Source organism: Chenopodium album, chromosome 19, assembly GCF_948465745.1.
Source record: "Chenopodium album chromosome 19, dcCheAlbu1.1, whole genome shotgun sequence".
NCBI classification, from domain to species: domain Eukaryota; kingdom Viridiplantae; phylum Streptophyta; class Magnoliopsida; order Caryophyllales; family Amaranthaceae; genus Chenopodium; species Chenopodium album.
Genome location: NC_137852.1, coordinates 14,276,600 through 14,299,248, shown reverse-complemented (window position 1 = coordinate 14,299,248; position 22,649 = coordinate 14,276,600).

Genomic DNA, 22,649 nt, shown 5'->3' with positions numbered 1-22,649 from the left:
CCACGCGTCTCTGAACAAAAGAGCTTTGATGATATGTCTACGCGTCTCTGAACAAAAGAGCTTTGATGATATGTCCACGCGTCTCTGAACAAAAGAGCTTGATGATATGTCCACGCGTCTCTGAACAAAAGAGCTTTGATGATATGTCCACGCGTCTCTGAACAAAAGAGCTTTGATGATATGTCCACGCGTCTCTGAACAAAAGAGCTTTCTTGATATGTCCACGCGTCTCTGAACAATAGAGCTTGATACTTGAATGTTTGTTGCGATCGTTCGGTTGGCTGCGAACAGGAACTTTGATCAATGGTTGTATCCTGTAAAAATCAAAAGAATTGCCAAAAGACTTTTCTGGTGTTTTTTTTAGGGTTGACCTAAGGCTTGATGTGTTTCCTAGGTTTGGCCTAAGGTGAATGATTGACTTGAGGTTAACTCAATGTGACTGACTGACTTGAGGTTGACCCAAGGTGAATTGACACGACTTGACTCAATGTACATAACTCGTGTAGTGTGCGACTCGAAAATGCAAAAAAAGAAAAAATTTCCGTTATTTATGTGGAGGGTATCGACTTTCTCCCGAAAAATAAAGACGCGAAAAAGAATCGAAGTGTTTGATGGTGCATGTTGAATGAGCTTAGTCAAGTATATGCATTTGATACTATCTCTCAAGGTGCAAGGATTAATTCATCCTAAACTATTTTAGTTGACTCGATTATGAAAGCATTTAGGTAACTTAGGCACAGAGGCTAAGTACTTCATACTTTGATATAATGATGATTATAAGTGATGAGTGATGTGTGATTTTGATAAAGCATGCTTCAACGCTATGTTAAGATTTCATTACAAAGGGTTCCTAATTGGAAGTCTATTTGGTCATGTATCTGTGATGTGTGTGAAAGTGACACTAAAGCTAAGCTGCAAAGGCTAACGGTGTGGAAAAGTATTATTTGATAAGAGTCAAATAATGATGACTCTTAGGCTAGGTAGGCTAATGATGTAAGGATCAAGCCCCCAAGTCTAGCTCTAAGTAAATAGGGATGAGCATTGGAAATCCCTTGATATGATCATGGTGTGAGTGTGTGAATGTGAAAATGAATGCATTTTTGTTATGGGCGCACCTCAATGTGAGATTGCCTACGTATCCGTTAGGAATCAGGCCAAACGTAGCTCTAGCCGAACCTCGCACAAGTGTGTGTATACCTCAAAAAGGTCTTTTTTTAAGGGTTGTAACGTGGTTAGGCTAAAGGTTGAAGAAGAAGGGGATAAAGGCTCAAGAACCTAGATAAGCCCCCAAGGTGTGTAACCTTGCTTTTGAATCTTTGTATTTTTATGCTTTAGGTTTCTCATTTTTGAGCTCTCTTTTTTTATTTTTTGCTCTTCTTTTTTTTGCTTTTGCATTTTTATTTTATTTTCATAAGTGTGGGCAATCCCGATCATGCGGTCTATCACTCACTTGGCATTCATGTTTCTCAGGCACGGTACCGAGCACTCGATAAGAGACGTAATCTGAGACATGTTCTTATCAAAGATATTTTCATATCATAGACATTTGTACACTTTTATTCATTTACTTATTTTTATTTTATTCTTTTGAGATCACTCAAGCTTTCATATTTGTAAATTGCATAAGTTACACACCATCCCATCTCAAGGTTAGGTAGATATGGGTTGAAAAATGAAAGGTCTATCGTTAGACGAGGCTCAAAGTGGTTTATCAAAAAAAGGATTATATATTTAAAGGGTGAAGATGATATGATATGGCTACAAGAGTTGCCTCAAATCATTGGTATACCTTGTGCTTAATTCGACCTTGATTTATTTTTATTTTTTATTTATTTATTTATTTATTTATTTTTTTTTTTTTTTTTGAAAATGCAATGCAATGATCATATGCAAGGGAAGAAATGCTCATTTTATTAAAGGGGAACAAAAATAAAAAACCTATGTAATAAATCTAAGGAAGACAAAAGGTGCCTATGCTAGACTTATGGGCTAAAGGTTTAAAAAAATAAGAAGAAAGCATGAAATCTTAGTGAGAAGCTTGCCTTGTCTTTTGTCTCATCATTACTTTTTTCTTGTTAATCACACGACTCAAACTCGATTCAACATGCACAGATGGGAAGAGATCATGAAAGAATGAAGGGAATGATATGTGTGGAGAAAATATGTGGAGAGTGGGAAGAAGATGTAGAAGAAGAAACATGGAAGAAAGTATGTGGAGAGTAGGAAGAAGATGTAGATGAAGAAATATGGAAGAATCATGAATAGAATGGACCCCCAACTCAAATGACGGAAAAACGACTCATGCATGAACCTAAGACATGGTCATAGTGACATGTACAAAGTGTGTGCTAAGACTAGTGAGTTAAGGTGATATTTTAAGACTTGTGTCATGACCATGTGGCTAGACTATGTGACTAGACTCAAGCAAAGACTAAATGAAGACTTCACGTATGTTCATTAAACTGGACAGGCTGTGGTATTTTAGTCATAACTTTTAATCGGTGACTCTGATTGTGACAAAACAACCGCCAAATTAAAGAAAAAACTCGGGGCTACAGATCCATAGGTTATACGACTCGTGGTTCTTCCTAGAACTCCGGCTATGACCAAAACAAGTTGACGCATGTGCAGTATACGGGAATAAAATTCCGGGTTGACTTAAAGGAACTATGAGTCTATGACTCGACTTTAGGCTTGTTCATTAGTTCAAATTAGTTAATTAATTAATTAAAAAGGTCTTTGACTCTTAGTGTATGACCATTGGACCTTAAGTGCCTAAACTCAATTAAAGACTTAACATGGTTTGAGCCATTAATAAATTGATAAACTGATTAGTAGACTGTGAATTAGACTCGTGGTGATGACTCGAGCAAGAAAACTGGACTGTCGCAAAAACAACAAGACTGTCGCCACTGATTAGAGCCTGTCGCCAGACGACAAAATTGTCGCCGAGCGACAGACACTAAACTGCAGCGTCACAGTCCAAATTCCTGTGCCATTGCTGGAACATTAATCTGGACTGTTTCAAGTAATTTTACTCTAAATGGACATGCCTAATGTCGTACTAAGTCGAATTGATTAATTTATTAGCCTTTAATTAATTCAAAATTAATTAATTAATTAGACAAAGTCCTTTTAGTCATTAGTCAATTTATTTAGCCTTTAAAACACAAGTCAAACAAACGGTCAACACATATATAATATATACAAACAAGGTGCACAAGTAGTTCACATAGTCACAATATGAAGAGTTTGCAACCTAACCATGGCTCTAGTTCTTTAAAGTTCGAGGATATGGGTTAAGTCAAAAAGGTCCATGGTTAAGAATCCATATGCATTGCACACAAGCCTACCGGGAGGGTTGGAGCGAATGGACGAGATTCCGCGAGTTCGTGACGAAATCGAACTCGACTCCATGGTTTGGTGGATTCACAAACATTGCACGTACCCAAATCTGAACTTTGCACATGACAGTGGGATATTCCATTGGGCAGGTGAAGCAGGAACCCTTAGAGGGTTATTTCCATATGTTGAACACATATGGGGTTCAGAAAAGTGAGAAAATGACTCAATCAATAAGCAAAATCAAGCCAACAACGCTAGAAATGGTCAAAGCAAGAAGGCAGACCCCTGGCTCGGTATTGGAAGAACTTGGCGCTAGACTACAGGGACTGTCGCCGCAAAAAAGCTCCTGTCGCCAGGCGACAGAAACTTTTTACGGGCGACAAGCTCTGTTTTCTAGACGCTAGTTCCTACATGCCTTGGCAAGTTTCTGTGTTATTCGAATTTTCCAGATTTCGCATCATCTTTTCGATTCTAGTCATGAAAGATATTTCTCAAATTTCCTACGTGTAAAATTCCTATGGATTGACTCATGGGGTACTCCCATGAGGACCTTTTAATGCATATGACAATAATGTTAAAGAAATCACGCACATGAAATACTTAGAATTTTTCGAGTCTCATCCGCTCATTCTAAATAATTGCCAAAATTAAATAAATTTCAGGAATATAAATAGAAATCCTCCCTAGTGGAGTCGCCAAAAACTGTAGGGAATATTTCAAGCATTATGATAACCCCAAACTTGAACCCCACTATGATCATACACTTAAGTACGGTGGCGTCCCAAAAGGAAAGACAAAGAGCAAAAACAGTCGCCAACATGTTTTAGGAACTTGTAAACCCAAAAGACAATCCAAAGGACCGTTAACTACTCCATAAGGTCTTGAACCAAACAGGGTCCGGGGATGAGGGTACGAATCCAATCTACAAAAGAAAGGGCCCGCCCTATAAAATAGGCCTCTACTTTGTTCTACTCGTATTCATGCGCGCTTTTCGAATAACATACAAACATTATATTAAACCTAACCTGTTTATCTATGTTGGTTGAATATTAATGCACAAATAAAACTAATATTGGCGATCACTTGAGTTTTCACACTTTCACCTTATTCGATTATTGTTCGACGTATAAGGTATTCATCACTGGGTTTGGTTTTGGGGAGACACAAATGAGTGTCTACAATGAGTTTTTGGTATTTATTCACAATTCACTAACCTCACTCAATGCACTATTACCTACAATTAACATAGCTCCACCTCCGTCATATTTGCAAGCAGATTTGGTGAGTGACTATTATCTTTTTCTATCTTTATTATATTTTATTTTTTTTTACATTTTAAGTTTTAATTTAATTTTAAGTGAAATTGGAATTAAATATAAACATAGATGAGTTATTGTTACTTGAAATCCCCAGTTAACAAAATTAGGAAATTGTTGTATGCTTTTGTAGTAAGGTTAATGCAAATTGAAGGTGGTTCTCAGAGGTAAAGTTCTTTGGCTTATTAATCTGTTATTTGGTTCAAGCTTCAATTAATCTGATATTTGCTTCAATTAAAGGTTTGAAAATCTTTTAACAAAATAAATAATTAAGGGTTTGTTTGGCATCACTATGATTTTGGGAAGCTCTTGATGCAAATTTTCAAAAAAAAGGTGTACATATGCAAATCTTTGAAAATCTTTCAATAAGGTGGGTTCATATGAAAATCTTTCAATATATACATATGCAAAGAGAACAATATTATCGGCTGAAAAATACCCTTAAAATAAGTTCGTACATTGTACGGGCTAAAAAAATAGTTAAATTAAACAAACCCAACCAAGTCCAACATTACAGCATTAGAAAAACACAACACTAGCACATCACAGCATTTTTCTCTCTCTAAGTTGAGAGCTTCTCTCACTAAAGTGAGCTCAAAACCCTAACTCTAGGGCTTTTCTTCCTTTTCTTTCCTTAGTTCTCTAGGGGTGCAGAAGATCTTCTCTTCCAATCTCTTATCTGGTTATCTAGCTCTTGGTTTATTGGTGGAATGGTGGAGTGTTCTATCCAAAAGATTGGACAGTCTTTTACCAATTAAGGAAGGTTAAACTTTTCTATCTTGAGCAGCCTTTTGAGATCAACGAGGCTATAAAGAAATACACCTTTTCAAGGTTTGGACATTTATTACTCCAGCACGCTTAATACATGCATTAAAGAGCTATTACCTAGCTAGCTTGAGGGATATTAGAATGAAATCAATCCATATCCCAAGTTCAGAGGGAAGAAGAAACGTTACTAATTTAAAGTTTTGTACCAAGTGGAATGGATGCAGAGGGCATCCATAGCTATTTAATGGGAAGATTACTCTAACTATCAGTTCATCCAACTTATTCTTCTTCCTGCATTTCATTTACTACTCAATATGAACCATAACAATCAAAATAACTCTGATAGTCCGTCTCCTAGGAGGAATGGGAGAAGACATACTCCTGTTTATAGATCAGGAGCACTTGTTAACCACCCACAAAACTCTAATGCTGCAACTGTCATTAATTTCAATAGATCAGCTGTTGGAATGTTTGTAGGAGCATATCCACCACTTGTGGAATATGTACAACACATTGTCAACAAAAGGTGGGTTCGATGGAACCACATCCAAGTGCATAGATCAGGAATTTACTTCCTATTTGAGTGCAGAAATGACCAAGATTTGGAAGGAATTATCAGGTACCATACTACTGTCTTTAATGGTCAAATTATTAATTTCAGAAGGTACCATGTGTCGTATATTCCAAACCAAATTTGTTTTAATACAACAAGGTTATGGGTTAGAGTCTTTGGATTGCCTTTAGCTATGCTAACCCCTGAATGGGCAAACCAAATTTTTCAACATGTGGGTTATATTTGTCAACTAGAACATAAAGGATCTGGCTTACCAGCATCATCAGAATTAAGAGCGCAGCTTTTAATAGATATTTCCCAACCCTTGATCCCGGGATGCTACATACCTATCCAAGGAGATAGAGTGGCGTGGGTGTACTTTAGATACGAGGGAATCTTTCGATTCTGTAAGATGTGTGGTCGAGCAGGCCATACCACTTCGAGATGCTTCTTGGATAGGGAAACAGCAGCAAGAAGACTGAGAAGAAGATTGGAGGAGGTGGAAGAGCAAGGTCTAAGGGTGCTATATGGACCTGGAAATTACCAATTTTATACTAACTTTATTGAAGGCTTGCCTGATAGATACAGGTACAGGAACACAGCAGTTAATCTGAGAATGTACGAAGAACCAGAGGATATGCCAATGTGGGAGCAAAGACAGATGTAGGAGAGAGACATAGGCTATGTTATGTCATCTGATAGTGAAGATGACTCAAAGCAATTCTTCTCAGGGACGGAGGAGTTTATGGATGAGGATGTGAGTGGAACAAGTGAAGATCACACTCATACCAGTAACGATTTTCCGATTCTAAGGTTATCTCCAGGAAGAAGGTTGGGTTTAGCAGAGGATCCGTATGCTGAATACCACCCCCAAAGACAAAGGAGATCAAAAAGCCCAATGGACGAGGAGATGGAGGAGGTAACTCAACCTATCAATTTTGCTGTGAATGGGACTCTCTCTGATGCTGGGATTCCTCTCAGAGGTATGCAATAAATCTCACATAATCTCAATTATAGTCATGCTGATAGAGATCGATTTGGGGTTATTGGTTGTATGCTGGGTGCTAGAACAGGTACTCTAACTACAGAAAATGGTGTTGTGCCTTCTAGTACTCGTTTTAACTATATGAGTAGTGATAGAACTAATTTTTATTTGGGAATCAATGTTCAAAACTCGACTTATGAAGTTGGTGAATCGTCTCGTGGAGCACGAGATACACCAACAATTCTTGAATCACTGGGAATTGTTGAATGGGCTGCTACTCCTTTCCAAGAATTGATGAATGTCAATCAGAGAGGATCGGGTTTGTTGCAGGATGTCACTAACCAAGCAAGTACTCACTGGGAAGAAAGGGATCAAATCAGGGGAATGGTCTTAATTTCTTCAACTACAGAACCATGTGTGCAGCGTTTAGATAGTACTGGGAGGCAAACGGACAGGTATATTATTGAGGCACATAGAAGATTAGCGCGATCAGTTACTTTCTTACAGGAATTCAAAGATTCACTTGGTGATCCGACCTTGAATAATCAAGAAATCACAGAGCAAGTTGGTTTTGTTCCAAATCAGTTTGATTTTGATGTGAGTAACTTTCAACTTACTGAAAATGCACCACCAAATACACCTGTATCTCTGCTGGATTCTACTAACTTGCAGGATCTTTCAAACTCTACATTGATGCAATGGGGAAACAATGCAAAAAGAGGAGAAGCAGACCTGGAAGAAGAACAAGTTCAGCTGCTGACTGCAACCTAAGAGAAGCAGATTTGGGTGGTACCTGGAGGGGAAGCAAAAGATTGAAGACTCTGAATGGCTAGGCAGAGAAGGGTGGGTTCAGTTTGTGGTATAAGGACAAAAATGGTACTAGAAAATTCAAGTCTAAAGCAATTTCTGATGTTGATATGGCAAGAGATTGGGGTGTCTGTGTAGGAGAGGATATAGTCAAAAGAGGAAAGAACAAGCGTGAGGAGCTTCAAACTAACTCAACTTCTCGTGGATGCAAAAGGCTCAAAAGTGAAGAAGTCAACTCAGCATGATTGATGGAAATGGAAGACATAGATTGGGATGTTCAACTTGGCATCTTAAACTCAATCTTAGATGAACAAAAGGGTGAGGAAGCTGAACCAGATCAGCTCCCAACCCCTAAATGAAATTCATCTCCTGGAATTCTCGAGGTTTAAATGATCCACACGCCCCGAAAATTCCCTACCTAGTGTGGCTAATTAAGAATAAACACCCTTCCTTTCTCTTTATTTCTGAAACTAAGATGTGTAAGAATGATCTATGTAAAAGATTAAGGTCTTGTAATCCCTCCTTTTGTTCTGGAATAAATGCTGATGGGGCTAGAGGGGGCCTTTTAGTCTTAGGTTGGGTTAATGCTAGTGTTAGTTGTGTCTTTTCTTCAAAAAATATCATTGTTTGTATATTCGTGGAATTAAATGATGATATTAAGCATGTCTTTTTCTTTTACGGAGAGCCTAGTGTTGATAATAGAGTAGAAGTTTGGCATACTTTACTAAACTTACAAAATAGATATCCTAACCATTTGATTATTGGTGATTTTAATCAAGTGGAAAATTTGGATGATAAATTAGGGGGTAACCCAATTATAAGAGGTGATGAGGAATTTATGGATTGGAGATTACAGGGAAATGTACTCCAAATCCCTTTCTCTGGTCCTAGATTCACTTGGAGTAATAAAAGAGATGGAAATAACCTGATTATGGAAAGATTGGATCGTGTATATGTTTCAAGAGAGTGGTTTGAGACTTTTCCTGAAGGACGAGTTATCAATGAACCCCTCACAGTCTCCGATCATGCTGCAATTACGTATAATACTTCAGTTGAGGTGAAGGGTTCAAACAGACCTTACCAACTGGAAAAATGATGTCTTCACAGCTAATCTACAACTTTTAGGTACTTTTGTTATTACTAGTGAGGATGGTAACATTTACATGGATAGGCTGCGAGGAGTCATCACACATTGTGAATTACAGTTTGGTTACTGGCAACAAAGACTCAAGCAAAGCTGGATTCAGTTTGGTGATTGTCTAACTAAGTTAATGTATAGCAGAGTCAAGCAAAGATAGAAAAGAAATGAAATCACTATGATCAAGAAAAGTGAGGATGTATGGGTGGAGGACATGATCAAGTAGCGGAGCAAATTATTCTATCATTAAAAGACATTTTGCAACCTGTAATCTCAGATTCTAAGGAGTACAAGACAGCAGCTAATGTAAATCAATTAGCTCTTCCTACTCTTTCAACAAGTGACAAACAAGGATTGGATGCTACCTTCACTTATGAAGAAATTAAGTTAACTATGTTCTCCTTCCAGGCTGATAAATCGCCAGGTCCAGATGGTATAATTGTAGATTTTTTCAAGGCAAATTGGGATCTAGTGGGAAATGAAGTGTTTAAAAGTGTTACAGAATTTTTTAGCTCGGGTTTTCTCCTTATAAAATGAAATCAATCCCTATTAGTTATGATTCCAAAGCTGGAAGCTCCGGAGTATGCTACTCAATTCCGACCTATAAGTTTGTGTAATACGATATATAAGTGCATCTCAAAATGCCTAGTGAATAGACTGAAGGGTCTGCTACCTAAGCTGATTTCAGACTTTCAAAATGCTTTTATACCTGGGAGGCATATGGAAGACAATATTCTGCTCAGTCATGAACTTTTGCACACCATTAATACCAGGATAACTGCTGAGCTAGCAGCATTAAAGATCGACATGTCTAAAGCGTATGACCGAGTTAATTGGACTTCTCACTAAAGGTGCTTGAGGCTTATGGATTTACTGCAAAGTGGTTACAACTGATCTCACAGTATGTGTAGACACCCTTTGTGTCTCTCCAAAAACCAAACCCAGTGATGAATACCTTGTGCGTCGAAACATAACCGAATGAGGTGAAAGTGTGTGAAAAGTCAAGTGTTGCGGTTAGTTTTTATTAAAATCCTTCTTTCTGTTTTTGAAAACCATTTCTACTTTATAAAAACGTCCATTTAAATTTATTTTGGTCCATGATAAGGGTCCAATAATGGTGTAGTTGGATGGGGTTTGAAAAGACCTTTCCAACGATATATTATAAGCCCAATTCCGATGAATAATGAGGAAGTTATGGCCAAAATACTAAACTGGGCCCAAACCGGATTTTACCTACGACCCAATGATCATGAGGAGGGTCCAAAGGTTTAATCCTATTCCTAAACTAATTAGGATTGATTGGAATCTTTTATAAGTTTCTAAAATATCTTAATTATCCTTTTTTGAAAAGATAAGATTATAGAATTTGATTTGAATATAAACTTTCCTTTTTTAAATACTTTCCTAATTCTATTCGGATTTAAAGATGTTCAAAGATAGTCAGATAATATTTTCGTGCCTCATATTTTTTATCCAAATTTTATATGTTTGGATAGATCTTGAAATTATATTTCCAATGATATATTATAATAATAAATCCGAGCTATAACGAAAAAGATATTAAAGATATACGAAACTCTATCCAAAACTGACACCCTTTCACTATTTCGTCCATATCTTTTTATCTACAAAAGATTTTAATCTGACTCTAATTGCATTAGAAAGTAGACTTCAAGAGCTTTCCAACGACATACTATATGACTTATTTGGACTTCTGGATCAAAAGATATGATAAAAACAAAATTTGCAAAAACTGCTGTCTACGAGTTTTATTTCGATTTGAATTCGGATTTCTTTTCTTATTCTTCGACCTTCTCTTTTTTCTTATAAATAGAGGTCTTATCAACTTTCATCATCAACCTTCATCATCTCTCATCAATTCTCTCATGAACTCATCAACTTTCATCACCTCTCATCAAGAATTACTTAATTCTTATTCATTCTTTCTCCCTTTTTTCTAAACTACCTTTTTACATACACAATATTCCGCATTCACAAGATCTTAGAGTCTCTTAACCAAGTTCGAAGTTGCCTTCGCCCTAGACGTGCAAGGTTAATAATTTCTGAGGGTTTGGTCCAAAACTAGTCAAAACTTTTTTTAATTTGATTCCAATTTAATTCTTTAATTGTTCTTTATTATTTTCATTGAAGTTTACTAACTTGTGTATTTTTTTATTAGAAAGAGGTACGAGGCTTCAAAGTATGTAATTTTATTACTCTCTTTCACAATGTAGAAAGCATGGTTATTATTGTTTATAATTCCTATTATCATGTTAGGATGCTTTTAATGCTCTCTAGTATCATGTTAGGATGTTTTTTATGCTTTCTAGTATCATGTTTAGGTTGCCTTTTACTCTTTCTAATATCATGTTAGTACCATGTTAGGTTTAAAGCTTTGATCTTTATTGCTTAGTGACATGCTAGGATTTGTTATTAATCTTCTTAGTATCATACCTAGGATCTTGCTATTATTGTCAAGCTTTATTATGCCTTATCATGCTATTATCATCATTATTATTTATTGTTTATTGACATGTTGCTTGATATATATTATTGTTATTGCTTGATCACGCCTTTTATGCAGGTTTAAAGGGAATTTGTACTTGAAATCACGCTTAATAAGATAATTAATAACTTGGTTTAGGCTAATGTGATTTTAATACAAGTGATCGCCAATAATAGTCTTATTTGTGCATTAATATTCAACCAACATAGATAAACAGGGTAGGTTTAATATAATGTTTGCATGTTATTCGAAAAGCGCGCATGAATACGAGCAGAACAAAGTAGAGGCCTATTTTATAGGGCGGGTCCTTTCTTTTGTAGATTGGATTCGTACCCTCATCCCCGGACCCTGTTTGGTTCAAGACCTTATGGAGTATTTGACGGTCCTTTGGATTGTCTTTTGGGTACAAGTTCCTTAAAACTTGTTGGCGACTCTTTTTGCTCTTTGTCTTTCCCTTTGGAACGCCACCGTACTTTAGTGTATGATCACAGTGGGGTTCAAGTTTGGGGTTATCAAAATGCTTGAAATATTCCCTACAGTTTTTGGCGACTCCACTGGGGAGGATTTCTATTTATATTCCTGAAATTTATTAAATTTTGGCAATTATTTAGAATGAGCGGATGAGACTCGAAAAATTCTAAGTATTTCATGTGCGTGATTTGATTAACATTATTGTCATATGCATTAAAAGGTCCTCATGGGAGCACCCCATGAGTCAATCCATAGGAATTTTACACGTAGGAAATTTGGGAAATATCTTTCATGACTAGAATCGAAAAGATAATACGAAATCTGGAAAATTCGAAGAACACAGAAACTTGCCAAGGCATGTAGGAACTAGCGTCTAGAAAACAGGGCTTGTCGCCCGTAAAAAGTTTCTGTCGCTTGGCGACAGAGGCTTTTTTGCGGCGACAGTCTCTGTAGTCTGGCGCCAAGTTCTTCCAATACCGAGCCAGGGTTCTGTCTTCTTGCTTTGACCTTTTCTAGTGTTGTTGGCTCGATTTTGCTTATTGATTGAGTCGTTTTCTCACTTTTCTGAAACCCATATGTGTTCTACATATGGATATAACCCTCTGGGGGTTCTTGCTTCGCCTGCCCAATGGAGTATTCCACTATTTTGTGTAAAGCTCAGATTTGGGGACGTGTAAGTTTTGTGAATCCATCCAACCATGGCGTCGAGTACGGTCTCATACCGCACTCGCGGAATCTTGTCCATTCACTCCAACCCTTCTGGCAGGCTTGTGTGCAATGCATGTGGATTCTTAACCATGGACCTTTTTGACTTAACCCATATCCTCGAACTTTAGAGAACTAGAGCCATGGTTAGGTTGCAAACTCATCTTGTGACAATGTGAACTATGTGTACTTTTTGCGTGTATATATTATATGTGCGCTAACCGTTTTTTTGACTTGTGTTAAAGACTAATAAATTAACCAATGACTAAAGAACTTTGTTTAATTAATTAATTAATTAATTTGAACTAATGAATAAGCCTAAAATCGAGTCATAATTCCTTTTAGTCAACCCGGATTTTTATTCCCGTATACTGCACATGCGTCAACTTGTTTTGGTCATAGCCGGAGTTCTAGGAAGAACCACGAGTCGTACAACCTATGGATCTGTAGCCCTGGGTTTTATCTTTAATTTGGCGTTGGTTTCGTCCCAATCAGAGTCACAGATTAAAAGTTATGACTAAAATACCATAGCCTGTCCAGTTTAATGCACATACGTGAAGTCTTAACTTAGTCCTTGCTTAAGTCTAGTCACATAGTCTAGCCACATGGTCATGACACAAGTCTTAACATGTCACCTACACTCATTAGTCTTAGCACACACTTTGCATATTTCACCATGACCATGTCTTAGGTTCATGCATGAGTCGTTTTTCCGTCATTTGAGTTGGGGGTCCATTCTATACCTATTTCTTCAATCATTCTTCCATCTACATCTTCTTCCCACTCACTACATTCTTTCCCCATGCATATCATACCTCTCACTCTTCCATAATCTTTTCCCACATTTTGCATGTTGAATAAAGCTTGAGTCAAAAAAATTGGTATGAAACTTATCCCTAATTTCCCTTTCTACAGTACTTGGTCAAGGAGAGAAGGGCGTTTAATCAAGGACAACACCTTTGTTCAAGTTTTACTTTTTGACAAACCAATCGGTAGGAAAAGGAAAGCTAAGAAGGAAATGGCCAGTCAAGAAGAACTCAATGAGGTCAAGGGACAGGTAGCCAACTTGACTGAGATGTTACAAAACTTATCGCTGCAAATAAGTAATCCTGAAAAACAGAAACAAATGGACCTAATCCAGGAAAGCTTGGGCAAGCTGTCCAACGACTTTAGATTCCAAGAGATTAGCTCACAAGGGGTCTCGGTGGATAAGGACCTTCTCCCGCAGAAGTTCAATCCCAATGACATCCCTAAATTTAAGCCTATCGATAACCCTTACTTTCATTTAAGAGCATTTGAAACTACAATGAATATTAAAGGGATAGACAAGAAAGCCTTTCATTCTGTATTTTCTTTGTCTTTAGAAGCTATATGTCAACAATGGTACTTTTCTCTTGATAAAGAGAAGACCTCCAATTGGGAAGAAATAAAAAATGCTTTCGTCAATAGATATATATGTAACATTCAAGTTGAAACTGACCATAGACAGCTGGAGATGCTAAGACAAAAAGAAAATGAAAGTTTCACTTCCTTTTTCAACAAGTGGAGGGAAACTTCTGCTAATATGATTGAAGTCCCTACTGAGAAGGAGGCTGTGAGGTTGTTTATCAAGAATCTACAAGAGAAGTATTCGAAACATTTGAGATACCAACATAACTTGAACACTTTCAAGGCAGTCTATGACATAGGCATTGAGACTGAAGATGACCTCGCAAAACAAAAAGCTACTAACAATAGTAACCAAAGTGGCTGGAAAGGAAAGAAGAACGACAATCCTTTTTCTTCTGAAAACACCCACTCTAGTAATAATGTTAGTACCTTTGACCTCAATGAAGTCTTAGCCATGAATAACCAAGAATCTAAGAAAGAATTAAGGAAAGAATTCACTCCTACCGGGATGAGCTATGATGTTGCCTTCGATCGACTCCATACTAAGGGGCTTATTACTCCCATTGGACCTATTCAAGATCCCGCACCTGAAAAGAGATTGCCTAGCTGGAATCCAAATGCACATTGCAAGTACCATCAAGGTAGGGGTCATACTACTGAGAGCTGTTGGAAGCTAAAGGAGGCCATCCAATATTTGATCGACAATAACAAGCTTCCTATACCTCCAGTCAGCAAGAAGACCGGGTGATGATAAAGCACAAGACGAGAGGCGAGCTTCAACGACAAGATTTCGTGACTTTTTTTTTTTTCTATTTCTTTTTTATTTCTTTCCCCAATAAAGTCTAGCATAGGCACCTTTCATTTTCCCCTAGTTTTTACTTTGTAGGACTTTCATGTACCTTTTTTTCCTTTAATAAAATGAGCATTTTAATTTCTTGCATATGATCATGGCATTGCATTGTCAAAAAAAAAAAATAAAAAAAATAAAAAAAATAATTAAAAAAAATAATATAAAAAAATAAAAAAAATCAAGGTCGAATTAAGCACAAGGTATACCAATGATTTAAGGCACCCTTTGTAGCCATATCATATCTCTTACCCTTCAAATATATAATCCTTTTTTTTTATAAACCACTTTGAGCCTCGTCTAACGATAGACCTTTCATTTTTCAACCCACATCTACTAACCTTGGGATGGGATGGTGTGTAACTTATGCAATTTACAAATATGAAAGCTTGAGTGATCTCAAAAGAATAAAATAAAAATAAGTAAAAATAATAAAAGTGTACAAAAGGGCAAGTGTTCCAATGTCTTTGATGTAAAAATATCTTTGATAAGAACATGTCTCAGATTGCGTCTCTTATCGAGTGCTCGGTACCGTGCCTGAGAAACATGAATGCCAAGTGAGTGATAGACCGCATGATCGGGATTGCCCACACTTATAAAAATAAAAATGCAAAAGCAAAAAAAAAAAAAAAGAGAAGAGCAAATAAAAAAAAGAAAGAAAGCTCAAAAGTGAGAAAAAAAAAACCTCATGCATAAAAATACATAGATTCAAAAGCAAGGTTGCACACCTTGGGGGCTTATTTAGGGTCTTGAGCCTTTATCCCCTTCTTCCCTAACCTTTAGCCTAACCACGTTACAACCCTTAAAAGACCTTTTTCATGTATACATACACTTGTGCGAGGTTCGGCTAGAGCTACGTTTGGCCTGATTCCCAACGGATACGTAGGCAATCTCACATTGAGGTGCGGCCATAATAAAATTGCATTCATTTTCACATTCACACACACTTACACCATGATCATATCAAGGGATTTCCAATGCTCATCCCTATTTACTTAGAGCTAGACTTGGGGGCTTGATCCTTACATCATTAGCCAACCTAGCCTAAGAGTCATCATTATTTGACTCTTACCAAATAATACTTTTCCATACACTTAGCCTTTGCAGCTTAACTTTAGTGTCACTTTCACACACATCACAGATACATGACTAAATATACTTCCAATTAGGAACCCTTTGTCATGAAATCTTAACATAACGTTGAAGTATACCTTATCAAAATCACACATCACTCATCACTTATAATCATCGTTGTATCAAAGTATGAAGTACTTAGCCTCCGCGCCTAAGTTACCTAAATACTTTCATAATTGAGTCAACTAAGATAGTTTAGGATGAATTAATCCTTATACCTTGAGGGATAGTATCAAATGCATATACTTGATTGAGCTCATTCAACATGCACCATCAAATACTTCGATTCTTTTTCGCGTCTTTCTTTTTCTGGAGAAAGTCGGTACCCTCCACAAAAATGACGGGAAATTTTTGCTTTTTTGCATTTTCGAGTCAAGTTCACACACGAGTCATGCACATTGAGTCATGTCGTGTCATATCACATCGAGTGGAGTCTAACACATGTGTCAAACGATTTGAGTTAAGTCATGTCGAATCAATGAGTCAAGCAACACTAAGCCTTAGATCAACCCTAAGATAACAAACAAATACTAATAATAAAGGATTAGCAAAGTCCTATAGTCTGAAATATAGATGCAGGTACATTCCAGCGAGCAAGAATATTTCCGGATTTTTTTTTTTTCGAAAAACCGCGAATATAGATGCATGAAACTTTTCCAAGATGAGAGAAGTTTGAGCAAAATTATATGGAGATGAAGAGCCTTAATTTGCAAAAGATTTGAGCAGATTTGGTTGTAAGGAAACGACCAAATTGAAAGTTCGGAGCGATATCGCGGCGACAGGCACTTTTGCCTTGCGCTGGTGCGGCGACAGGTCACGTGGCTTCATGATGTGGACATATAGACTTGGTGCAGAAGTTTGGGTTCCTTGGTACACCAGTTAGCCCCTCTAAGCAATTTGACATGATTTAGTAGTCGGCTCGATTACAATCACAATGAGTGATCGACCTGACAAAAGATCGTCTCACTTAACTTAAAGCGCCTAAGTATTGGCTCATTGCAAGCACCAAAATAACGGTTCACAACGATTTCAATTCCTAGGATGGAAGAAGATTTGAAGATTCGAGATGACGGAGCCTTCAACAGGGGGCTTTAAGATTGAAAAGAGTCTATTACTTGGATTTAAGAAGTACGGTTTGAGATGAAGCGACCTTCAATAGCTTTCACTATGATTGGGGAGGTTATTACTAGATTTGAGAAGAACGATTCAAGATAAAGCGGTCTTTGATAGCTTTCGCTAAGATTGAGGAAGTTATCACTTGATTTGGAGAAGATAGCACGAGATGGGCGATCTTCGACGACCTTCGCTAAGATTGTGAAGGTTATCACTAGATTTGAGAAGATAGCACGAGATGGGCGATCTTCGACGACTTTCGCTAAGATTGTGAAGGTTATCACTAGATTTGAGAAGATAGCACGAGATGGGCGATCTTCGACGAACTTCGCTAAGATTGTGGAAGTTGTCATCAAGATTTGAGAAGATAGCACGAGATGGGCAGTCTTCGACAACATTCGCTAAGATTGTGAAAGTTGTCACCTATATTTGAGAAGAGCGGTTCGTGATGAGGCGGTCTTCGACAACATTCGCTAAGATTGTGGAGGTTGTCACCTAGATTTAAGAAGAGCGGTTCGTGATGAGGCGGTCTGTGACGACATTCGCTAAGATTGTGAAAGTTGTCACCACGATTCAAGGAAAAGCTCGAGATGTAGCAGCAATGATAGACAGCGTTCCCTAGGATGTGGAGAGTTGTCACAAATATTGGAGATGGCGAAGCAAGGCCTCCTTCGGCGGTCCCTCAAGGTAAAGAAGTGATTGTCTATAGCGGCGACATACTGCTGTGGCGACATATGGCCACACCTAGGAGATGACGACATACAGTTATTTTCGATGATGTTCCCGAGATACTGTGGAGGATCAAGAATATTGAAGACGGCGACATATGGTTATCTTCAAAGATGGCGTTCACGAGGCACAGTGGAGGTTGTCACAAACAACATACGAGATACAACAACAAAACGGTTACTTTCAGAGACGTGTGCTCGATGGTGCAAGATACGCATTTCTTAACTCTTTTATCTGTTTTAACTAATGATTAGTTTGCAGGTATCGGCGTTATAAGAATGATTTGGAATTGCAGAACATTTTGAATCATTCTCCGTCCCTATCGATACTTTGACTCTCGTTTTTTCGAAACATAAGTTTCTTCAAACTCAGTCAAAGTGGGGGCTTCTGTAGACACCCATTTGTGTCTCCCCAAAAACCAAACCCAGTGATGAATACCTTGTGCGTCGAAACATAACCGAATGAGGTGAAAGTGTGTGAAAAGTCAAGTGTTGCGGTTAGTTTTTATTAAAATCCTTCTATCTGTTTTTGAAAACCATTTCTATTTTATAAAAACGTCCATTTCAGTTTATTTTGGTCCATGATAAGGGTCCAATAATGGTGTAGTTGTATGGGGTTTGAAAAGACCTTTCCAACGATATATTATAAGCCCAATTCCGATGAATAATGAGGAAGTTATGGCCAAAATACTAAACTGGGCCCAAACCGGATTTTACCTACGACCCAATGATCATGAGGAGGGTCCAAAGGTTTAATCCTATTCCTAAACTAATTAGGATTGATTGGAATCTTTTATAAGTTTCTAAAATATCTTAATTATCCTTTTTTGAAAAGATAAGATTATAGAATTTGATTTGAATATAAACTTTCCTTTTTTAAAAACTTTCCTAATTCTATTCGGATTTAAAGATGTTCAAAGATAGTCAGATAATATTTTCGTGCCTCATATTTTTTATCCAAATTTTATATGGTTGGATAGATCTTGAAATTATCTTTCCAATGATATATTATAATAATAAATCCGAGCTATAACGAAAAAGATATTAAAGATATACGAAACTCTATCCAAAACTGACACCCTTTCACTATTTCGTCCATATCTTTTTATCTACAAAATATTTTAATCTGACTCTAATTGCATTAGAAAGTAGAATTCAAGAGCTTTCCAACGACATACTATATGACTTATTTGGACTTCTGGATCAAAAGATATGATAAAAACAAAATTTGCAAAAACTGCTGTCTACGAGTTTTATTTCGATTTGAATTCGGATTTCTTTTCTTATTCTTCGACCTTCTCTTTTTTCTTATAAATAGAGGTCTTATCAACTTTCATCATCAACCTTCATCATCTCTCATCAATTCTCTCATGAACTCTCATCAACTTTCATCACCTCTCATCAAGAATTACTTAATTCTTATTCTTTCTTTCTCCCTTTTTTTCTAAACTACCTTTTTACATACACAATATTCCGCATTCACAAGATCTTAGAGTCTCTTAACCAAGTTCGAAGTTGCCTTCGCCCTAGACGTGCAAGGTTAATAATTTCTGAGGGTTTGGTCCAAAACTAGTCAAAACTTTATTTAATTTGATTCCAATTTAATTCTTTAATTGTTCTTTATTATTTTCATTGAAGTTTACTAACTTGTGTATTTTGTTATTAGAAAGAGGTACGAGGCTTCAAAGTATGTAATTTTATTACTCTCTTTCACAATGTAGAAAGCATGGTTATTATTGTTTATAATTCTTATTATCATGTTAGGATGCTTTTAATGCTCTCTAGTATCATGTTAGGATGTTTTTTATGCTTTCTAGTATCATGTTTAGGGTGCCTTTTACTCTTTCTAATATCATGTTAGTACCATGTTAGGTTTAAAGCTTTGATCTTTATTGCTTAGTGACATGCTAGGATTTGTTATTAATCTTCTTAGTATCATACCTATAGGATCTTGCTATTATTGACAAGCTTTATTATGCCTTATCATGCTATTATCATCATTATTATTTATTGTTTATTGTCATGTTGCTTGATATATATTATTGTTATTGCTTGATCACGCCTTTTATGCAGGTTTAAAGGGAATTTGTACTTGAAATCACGCTTAATAAGATAATTAATAATTTGGTTTAGGCTAATGTGATTTTAATACAAGTGATCGCCAATAATAGTCTTATTTGTGCATTAATATTCAACCAACATAGATAAACAGGGTAGGTTTAATATAATGTTTGCATGTTATTCGAAAAGCGCGCATGAATACGAGCAGAACAAAGTAGAGGCCTATTTTATAGGGCGGGTCCTTTCTTTTGTAGATTGGATTCGTACCCTCATCCCCGGACCCTGTTTGGTTCAAGACCTTATGGAGTATTTGACGGTCCTTTGGATTGTCTTTTGGGTACAAGTTCCTTAAAACTTGTTGGCGACTCTTTTTGCTCTTTGTCTTTCCCTTTGGAACGCCACCGTACTTTAGTGTATGATCACAGTGGGGTTCAAGTTTGGGGTTATCATAATGCTTGAAATATTCCCTACAGTATGTTACTACTGTTTCTTTCAAGGCACTAGTAAATGGGAAAACAACTGATACCTTTAAACCACATTGTGGTCTTAGGCAGGGAGACCCCTTATCTCCCTACCTTTTTCTCTTTTGTATGGATATATTGTCTCGCATGCTCACTCTTGCACATGATATAAATGGTCTCAAAGGAATTAAAGTGTGACGAAGAGCTCCTGCTATTACTCATCTATTCTTTGCAGACGACGCAATGATCTTCTTTGAAGCATCCGAGAAGTCAACTATGGCAGTCAAGGACATTCTTGAAAGATTTGGAGATGCCTCAGGTCAACAATTGAACCTGCAGAAGTCGTTTATTAAACTATCCCCGAATCTAAGAGATGATATTGTTGATAATATCAGAAGTATACTAAGAGTTTGAAAGGTCCAACTTTTTGAAAAACATTTGGGTGTTCCAGTTGACATGGTGGGAAAGAAGAGTACGATGTTTTCTTTTTTAGTGGATAATATTTCGAAAAAGGTAAAGGCTTGGCATTCTCTAAATCTTACTCAAGGAGCAAAATTGGTGTTAATAAATACAGTTCCTCTAAGCATTGCTTCACATGTGATGAGATGTCTTAAGCTTCCCATGTCAATTGCAAACAAATTGATTCCATAATTATAAGATTTTGGTGGGGAAATGGAGAAGATAAGGGAATGCATTGGGTTAAGAAGACAATGATACAAGGTTCAAGATTTGAAGGGGGTTAGGCATTAAAGGAGCTGAACTACTCAATGATACTCTTCTTTTCAAACAGGCGTTGAGAATTCAAACAAATCCTCAGCTGACAATAGCTAAGATATATAAGGCACAAGGAACAGATTTTTCTAACATACTACAACCACAATTTTCAGGAATGGTTGCCTTATCTTGGGGTAAAAGAGGTTTAATTAGAGCAGTTTCAAGCTTCAGGAAAGGCTTTGTGTGGAAAATAGGAATGGGAAAAAAAGTAGCAGCAAGTTCAGATGCCTGGGTGAATGGCAAAATTCCTGAAATTAAAAGTGACCACACTATTACAGTAGCTAGAAATTTAAGAGTGTCAGACCTTATTGATCAAAATACCAGGAACTGGAAGGGTGTGGAGATTGCTAAATGGTTTGAGGACAGGGATGCAAAAGAGATTATAGCTCTAGAATTGCCAGACTCGGAACAACAGGACAAACAGTATTGGAAGCATACACCAAATGGTAAGTTCACAGTCAAATCAGGCTATAAATTTCTTAGAAATCAGCAGCAGGGAAGCAATGAATATAATCCTACTACTGCAGAACAGGGAACTTTCTTTAGGATAGTTTGGAGGCTTAATATTCTACAAAAATGGAAAATTTTTATTTGGAAACTTTACCATGGGGGTATTGCTGCTAAAGAGAATCTCTCTTATAGGGGAATCGCTCTTAATACTTCTTGTGATGTTTGTGGGGAAATTGAATCAATGCAGCACATCTTTAGGGAATGTGAGATTGCAAGGGATTCATGGGGTGATAGTATTAATTATTAACCCAACAGTGAATTTAATTAATGACACTCCTTTAAAGGAATGGATTCAAAACCAAATCCTGCTGTTATATAGCAAGGATGGAATTAACAGTGTAAATATCAAGACTCTTATTATAACTCTTTGGAGTTTATGGGTTACTAGAAATGGTAGAGTCTTTAGAAATGAAACTGGTGGCCCTGCAATGGTAAGAAGGAATATTCAACTATGTAAGGAACAACTACAATGTTATGAAAGTAAAGAGGATGCGATTTTGGGAGATCATGGACCTCTTTACCCCCCTGGTTTTCTGGCTGCTAACTTGGGTATTTTTAACCATGGAACTTATGATATTCATATCCAAATTGATGGATCGTGGGAGAAACTTACAAAGAAAATGGGTACTGGCTGGACTTATGCTCACAACAACAAGGATGTTGTATATGATGGAGGAGGAAGCTATGGAATGGTGGACTCAGCTTTTTGTGCAGAGGCTAGAGCTTGCCTATGAGCTCTTACATGGGCTCAAACGGAGGGTTTCAAGAGGGTTGAGATGTTCACAGATAGTGCAGCTTTGGTTACACAGTTGGTGTTAAAAGCAGATGGGAACATGGCCAACTTTATAACTCTGCAGGGAATCAAGAATAAGGGAAAGCAGTTTGAAGTTTGTTGAATCAGGAAGGTGGATAGACAGCAAGTCCATCAGGCACACCAAGTAGCTAATTTCTGTAGAGTTAATCTAGTCTCGTTTTCTAATCCTTAATTTGTATTAGCATTTGTCAAAAAAAAAAAAAAAAAAAAAAAAAAAAAAAAAA